Source organism: Xiphias gladius, chromosome 7, assembly GCF_016859285.1.
Source record: "Xiphias gladius isolate SHS-SW01 ecotype Sanya breed wild chromosome 7, ASM1685928v1, whole genome shotgun sequence".
Lineage (NCBI taxonomy): Eukaryota > Metazoa > Chordata > Actinopteri > Istiophoriformes > Xiphiidae > Xiphias > Xiphias gladius.
In genome coordinates this window covers 22,879,916-22,886,138 of record NC_053406.1, presented here as the reverse complement: position 1 = coordinate 22,886,138, position 6,223 = coordinate 22,879,916, and positions in this window count along the sequence as shown.

Sequence of the window (6,223 nt, the reverse complement as noted above, 5' to 3'; positions counted from 1 at the left end):
CATTTGCCAAAATCCTTCTCTTCACTGACTGAAAGCTGACCCATTATAAAAGAGGGATAGCATAAAGGTAGGCTTTTAAGAACAGTAGCATTTATCAAGAGGACAAGAGAGGAGAAAGACTGCAAACGAGATATCGTTAGTCTCTGAGGTCGAAAAGAAATTCCACTTACATTCTGACCTTTCCATTAAAACCACGACACTGGTTTTAACTAGAGGTTACCAAGTTTAACATAAACCAAAGACTAACTAATTATCTTGCAGCAACAATGAACTGGCTTCTTTGGGGATAAAAGTTTTGTTGTTAGGTTTTATGCTTCTGCCTTTCAATGTAGTTTCTGAGATTGTCTCCTTCAAACAATAGTCTCAGGACGCAGGCAACTTTGCCATTAAAAGAACATTTACATTCTCCAGCACCTGTAGATTTGCTGTAATGCCCGGTATTTTCTCTCTGCATCAGTCATTGCTTACTGCTGGATTCATTGCTGAAATAGGCCTGTAAGTACATGAAACGTTACCGATCCAAGAACATATCCAGTCAACAGTCACAACCTCCCTCACAGTTTGACATGAAAAGATGCATCTTTCTATTGTCCTTGCAGATGAGTTGTGTGATTGTGGAATAATTACAGCATGGTGTGCTGTGTGTGGGTGTGTTGTTTTTTTTTTTGGTGGGGGGGGGCTCTCCCTATGGTGTTTCTTACTGCCTGTGCCTGCATTTTAAACAATAACTTAAAAGGCTGTTTAATGTGTCAGGAACCTCTGCAAACAGAATGCACAATTAGCTCCAGATCACGTGAACTCTGCACAGCAGAAGGCATGAGGAACTTGTCAAAGTCTAAATTATGCGGACGTCTAACTGTAGGGCGGAAAAAATATGCCACTACCTTGTGGGACTGACCTGCCCTGCTGAGATCATTACGAGGGACTTCCTAAGTCTTTCAAAGAGCTCAAGATTGTCAAAATGAGTTTTGGGTCTTTGTGCATTACTGATTAAAAGAGCCATATTTACTAATTGCTAAAATGACCCAGCAATTATTATCAGCCGGCAGGTGTGTTCATTTGTTCTGATATTTAGCCCAGAGGTTTCTGATTAGGCCTTTACTGTAAATTGGAAGAAACCGGCGGTGCCCCAATCTCTGCAGTTTCCGTCCCCCTCCTCGGCCAAAGGCACAAAATGAAAGATGTGGGCAACTGACGTATTTCCTCGGTGGACTCTCGTACAGAACAGAGAATGTTGACAGACTCTCTGTTCTCAGGCCTGCGACTTTTTCTCACAAAAGCACCTCCCCACTAAGCTCCCACTTTGCCACATCTCGTCATTATTCAGCTCTGGTTGGTAAGTTCAGCCGGGTACCACAAAGTAACCTCCAGGCTAAAAACTGAACTAACTAAACTAAACTGGCGAATTCTCCGTTTGTGCTTGTTTGAGTCATCAGCGGATTAGCATGGAACCCGACTGTCTACTGCTCTACCTCACCTCTCTGCTCTCCATTTATGTCCCAATAAATACCCTCACACAGCAGGAAGCAGCATCGCTTCTCCTCTCTCGTGAAAATAAAACCGTGCTGTCGTCTGAAATAAGAGAGTTTGCTACATGTTTAGAACAAGGAGGGGGAATGCCACCAGCTACAAAACATATATACCATGTTTTCTTGCTTTCTCACCTTTATATTTCTGTCAGACACAAAGAGGGTCCAGAGACAGAAGTGTCCATTCGCAGCACGGGCTAACACACTACACTAAATGCTATCTCAGCACCTGCACTGCAGAGCAGAGGCCAATGAATCGGATTCCCCTACACCCGCTTCCCCCCGTGCCTCCTTATCAGGTCTCACACAGTACTGCATGGTCGCCATACAGCTGTTCAACCAGATAAAGCCACAAACTCCACCTGGGCACCCAAACAAACGATGAAGCTCTGACAAAAGGTTCTTACATGTAGCGTGCTGCCTGACGGGCATGGCAAGAGATGACATGTTGGATAAATGAAGTCTCGTTTTCAAGAGAGCAGCTGCAGTCTGGCAACAGGATTGTCTCTGCTGCAGACATGATTGCTCCTCCATCCCTTAAATTGATTTCAAACTCAAAATCAATTGCAGCGCAGACCACCGCACAGACACAGCGATGCTTCATAGGACATTCATCAGGACAGTGGGGAAACGGCGGGTATTAACTTTAAAACTACGTTCATCCTCATGACGCGTCACTCGAGAGAGAATGAGAATAACAAGGATAAAAGTTATTCAGTCAATAAAAGAAGTGTTAGCGGTACAGACTGTATATATGGGAATTCTCAATCCAAGCTGGAAACAACCACAAAGGGAAGTTGAACTAACACTAACATTTAACATCAATGTTTTTTGGAACACCCAAAATGCAACCTGGCTTGCTTCAAGTAATCTCAAATGGATTACACATGATTTCACCTGCCCTACTTTGGCGTGTTAAATTGAGGGGTCTTAATGTGGCTTTATGACCTAGCGCATTTCATCATTTTTATGCTTCACAGTCTCTCATGATGGATGAAATAAAAGCGTTACAGAGATAATTGAGCTTTTTTCATTTAGCTCAACCTCCTTCCCTACACAAATCTCTCGAGAGCTGAGCGTCACAGTCTGGGGGAAGAATGAGTAGGACGCTGCCAGTCTTCCTGACTGGAAAAAGTCCAGTACAATTACCCTGAGCGACTGAAGTGATATTCACCTCCTCACTTCCTTTACCACCCCTGCATATACAGTTCTACTGTACATGCAGGCGCCTGCCTGAATTGGCCCTGTAACTTCCATCTCTTTGTTAATTTACATTCTCCTGTTGTTTAACTCGCGCAGTTTTTCCCGCTACTGCAACAGCTGATAATGTCCCCGCGGGGACACCATCGTGGCCTCCAGGGAGACTGAGGAAATTTATGTTCGCCCAAACAACATGCTTCCCTGAGCATGCTTCCCCATCCCCCCATTGTTCAGCAGCTCACTCTGCCACCTGCCTCCTGATATGCAGCATGATGGCGAGACCTTCACCGGGGCCGCTTATAAAAATGTGCCCATCCTTGTGCGAGCGCTTGTATGCGAGCGCGCTGAAACAACCTGCGTTTCTCAGTGAAGCCGACGCTCCTACGGTCTTTCCATTCATACAGTGCATCTGGAGCAGAGAACGGATCGAGGCCTTCGTTTGACCACCAAGCTTCACTTGATGCTTAAACTGGAATCCTCATGAAATATTGAGGATGAGTGAAAATGGAGGCACCAGTCTCCCGCCCATTTTAATGCTTCAGTGGGCCCTGAGTCTTTGTGCTACCAACCGAAGCTCAGAGCAGATCATCGGTTTTGTGACTTGAAGAAACTGAAAAAGGGGCCAGGGTGCGTGCCTCTGAGGGCCCACACGTGAAGCGAACTAGGTGCAGAACGCAACATACACGCCAGGAAAATGTTAATGTGACAAGCAAATGTAAATGTTTCCTATGTAAATGCACAAAAATGTGATATCAACACCTCCTGTGTTAAACAGGTATCACCACCGAGCTGCCATCACTGGATAATGGAGGCCTCGTTGGCTGTGGATGCTGTAACACATGGTCCTCAGCAGTTCGCTGTCAGATCTCGAATAATGTCACAGAGCTCGGGCCTTTTGGGAGACTGTGGTCACTCAAACTACACCAGCAGAAATCTGTCACCTCGCTATTACTCATGTCCGTCAATTCAGCTCATGCTCCCTTGTTCCTCATTTTACAGTTTCTAAAAATGAAGTACCCCAAATAAAAAAAAAAATAAAAAGAGGAAGGACTGGCTTTGTTGCAGACACTGATATACAAACATGAGGTGGATGTGAGAGAACATATAATACAGGGTCTGACCCTACTACACACACACACACACACTGAAGTGAGCCCACCTACAGTGATAGGTGAGCCTACCTTTTTTCGGCTCGACAGCAATGCAACAGCCACATTAGAATTTACACTCCTGGAAACAACAAGCAAATGACTTGGAAACAGCAGCGTTAACACAAACAGCTCCTATAACGAGACCGTCCGCAGTCTCTCCGGCAGATGCAGCAGTGTCAATAAATCCAATTACCCCGAGACCGAGACCGAGGCGGAGAGATACAGGGAACACCCGCCGTCCCCCGGTGAGAAACGGTAGTCCTTACCCTTCGGATCCAGGCAGTCCGCGGGAGAGGAGCTCGACGGTGGAGGAGGAGCAGGAGCAGCAGGAGGAGGAGGCACACGTCGAGCTCGGGTCCTGATGGAGAGGACACAGTCTGCAGCATCGCTGGGAAACAGGGATGAGGAGGAGGAGGAGGAGGAGAGGAGACTCGACGCCCCTGTCAACGCGCGCTCAAGTCGCCCCCTGCTGGCGAAATTATCGATTTCTTTTCCCTTAATCGATTATTTACAGCTACAGACGGGAATAAACAGCAGTTTGCGCAATAGTGACAACTTAAAAAAATGAAATCACTCAACAAGTAAAACCACGTGTTACAAGTATCCAGTTTTCCACCTAGATAGGTGAGATTTTTATTTATATCGTCGACCAGAAAGGTGTACTGCACCTGCGTTGAAGTGCAAACACTTCCCCTAAATGAACTTCCACTACTGCTACTGGCAGTAGTAGTAACTGTCAGTGATGCACCGTCCACGATATACAGGGTAACTTATCTTACATCTTTCTGTCGATCCAAAAGAGAAAGATTTGCATGAAATCATCAATAGATGAAGGAAATATTGTCTGAAGACAGTGAAAAATGTGTGTCTGTGTCTGTGTGTGTGTGTGTGTGTGTGTGGGGGGGGGGGGGGCAGGAAAGTTAGCTACACCATGCAAACCATCTATGCAACATGCTGGTAGGATGTGTGCACCTAATTTGTACACCCCCCCCCCCACAAAAAAAAGTCTGTGGCTTTAACTTTCAGGATTATTTATTTACAGCAGGAACTATACAAACTGCAACCAGTATGAAGACAACACATGCTGAACAGCTGACCGCCACTGCTCTGATAGTGTTTGTAACTTAGCAGTACTATAATATTTATCCTTTAAATACTTTAGTTCAGGACGCAAATGTTTACATAAAACACACAGTGTCAAGGACAAAAAAAAAATCTAAACTATTTGTGGTTTCACTCGCATGGATGACGCCTGACATGATCAGTGTCAGTGAAACCGTATAACTCAAAAGGGAGATGATATTCACCTGATGAGTGACTCTACCCGGTTCTCTCAAACAAAATAAATGACATCAATTCACTGTTAAAAGCTACGATACTGTCGGCACAGTTTGTATCAGTGTTTTACATAGCGCTTTACGTGAAGCTCGCAGCAAAAGATTTTAAATTTTAAAAAGATTTTAAAAGATTTTTTCTTATGAAAGCTACTGGGTGATCTGGTTACAGACGAGTAAAAGTTGTAACATGGGCAATAACCTTTAAGCAAAGTCAAAAGTGTATTTACAGAAACAAAATGTTGTAAATTAGCATTTAAGGTAATAATGCATGTGATTTTATCATAAAGAACTAAACTTAAATGTTTTTATTTAAATTAGTGCACGGAAAACTAACTTTTTTGCAGCTCAATCTTATGTGACAATGTTGCCTCGGTAATCTTTAGAGGCATCAACGTTTATTTACAAAGCCATCTAGTATTTTAGAGTTGCAGGCCACTTCATGGCTGTCAATGAATAGCAACATTGTTTTAACACATAAAACAATGAAATCTAACAGAATTTGGCTTCGGGTTACATCAATAGTTTCTCTCAACGGAACACGAATGGTGAGAAAAATAGTACTTTTTATTTAAAAAGGGACCCGGTTAAGCGACTTTTCACCGTGCTGCATTTTCAGCCTTTAGTGAACACACACACACACACACAAACACACGCACCTCGATATGTCGCATTCAGATTTTAGCTGCCCTGGGAATCCGCGCACACTCGCAATCAGCCCTCATCTCCATGATCAGCAAACAAATATGTGACTGACGGAGAGCCCTTTCAGATATACTACTGCTTGAGGTAAACCGTTACCGCTGGTGCAATATGTTTCTGAATACACAGCATGACTTGTTCAAAATGAAAGCGAGTAAAAGAAACGTGAGTATGGCATCACTTTGGAAACCGAAGGTGTTCAGTTTCACCCAATGCTTGTGCTTCATCCCATATGGATGTATGCAAACTAAAAAGTGAAAATGGTACACTATGTGAAATTTCTCTTATATATTAAAAATACAGACTT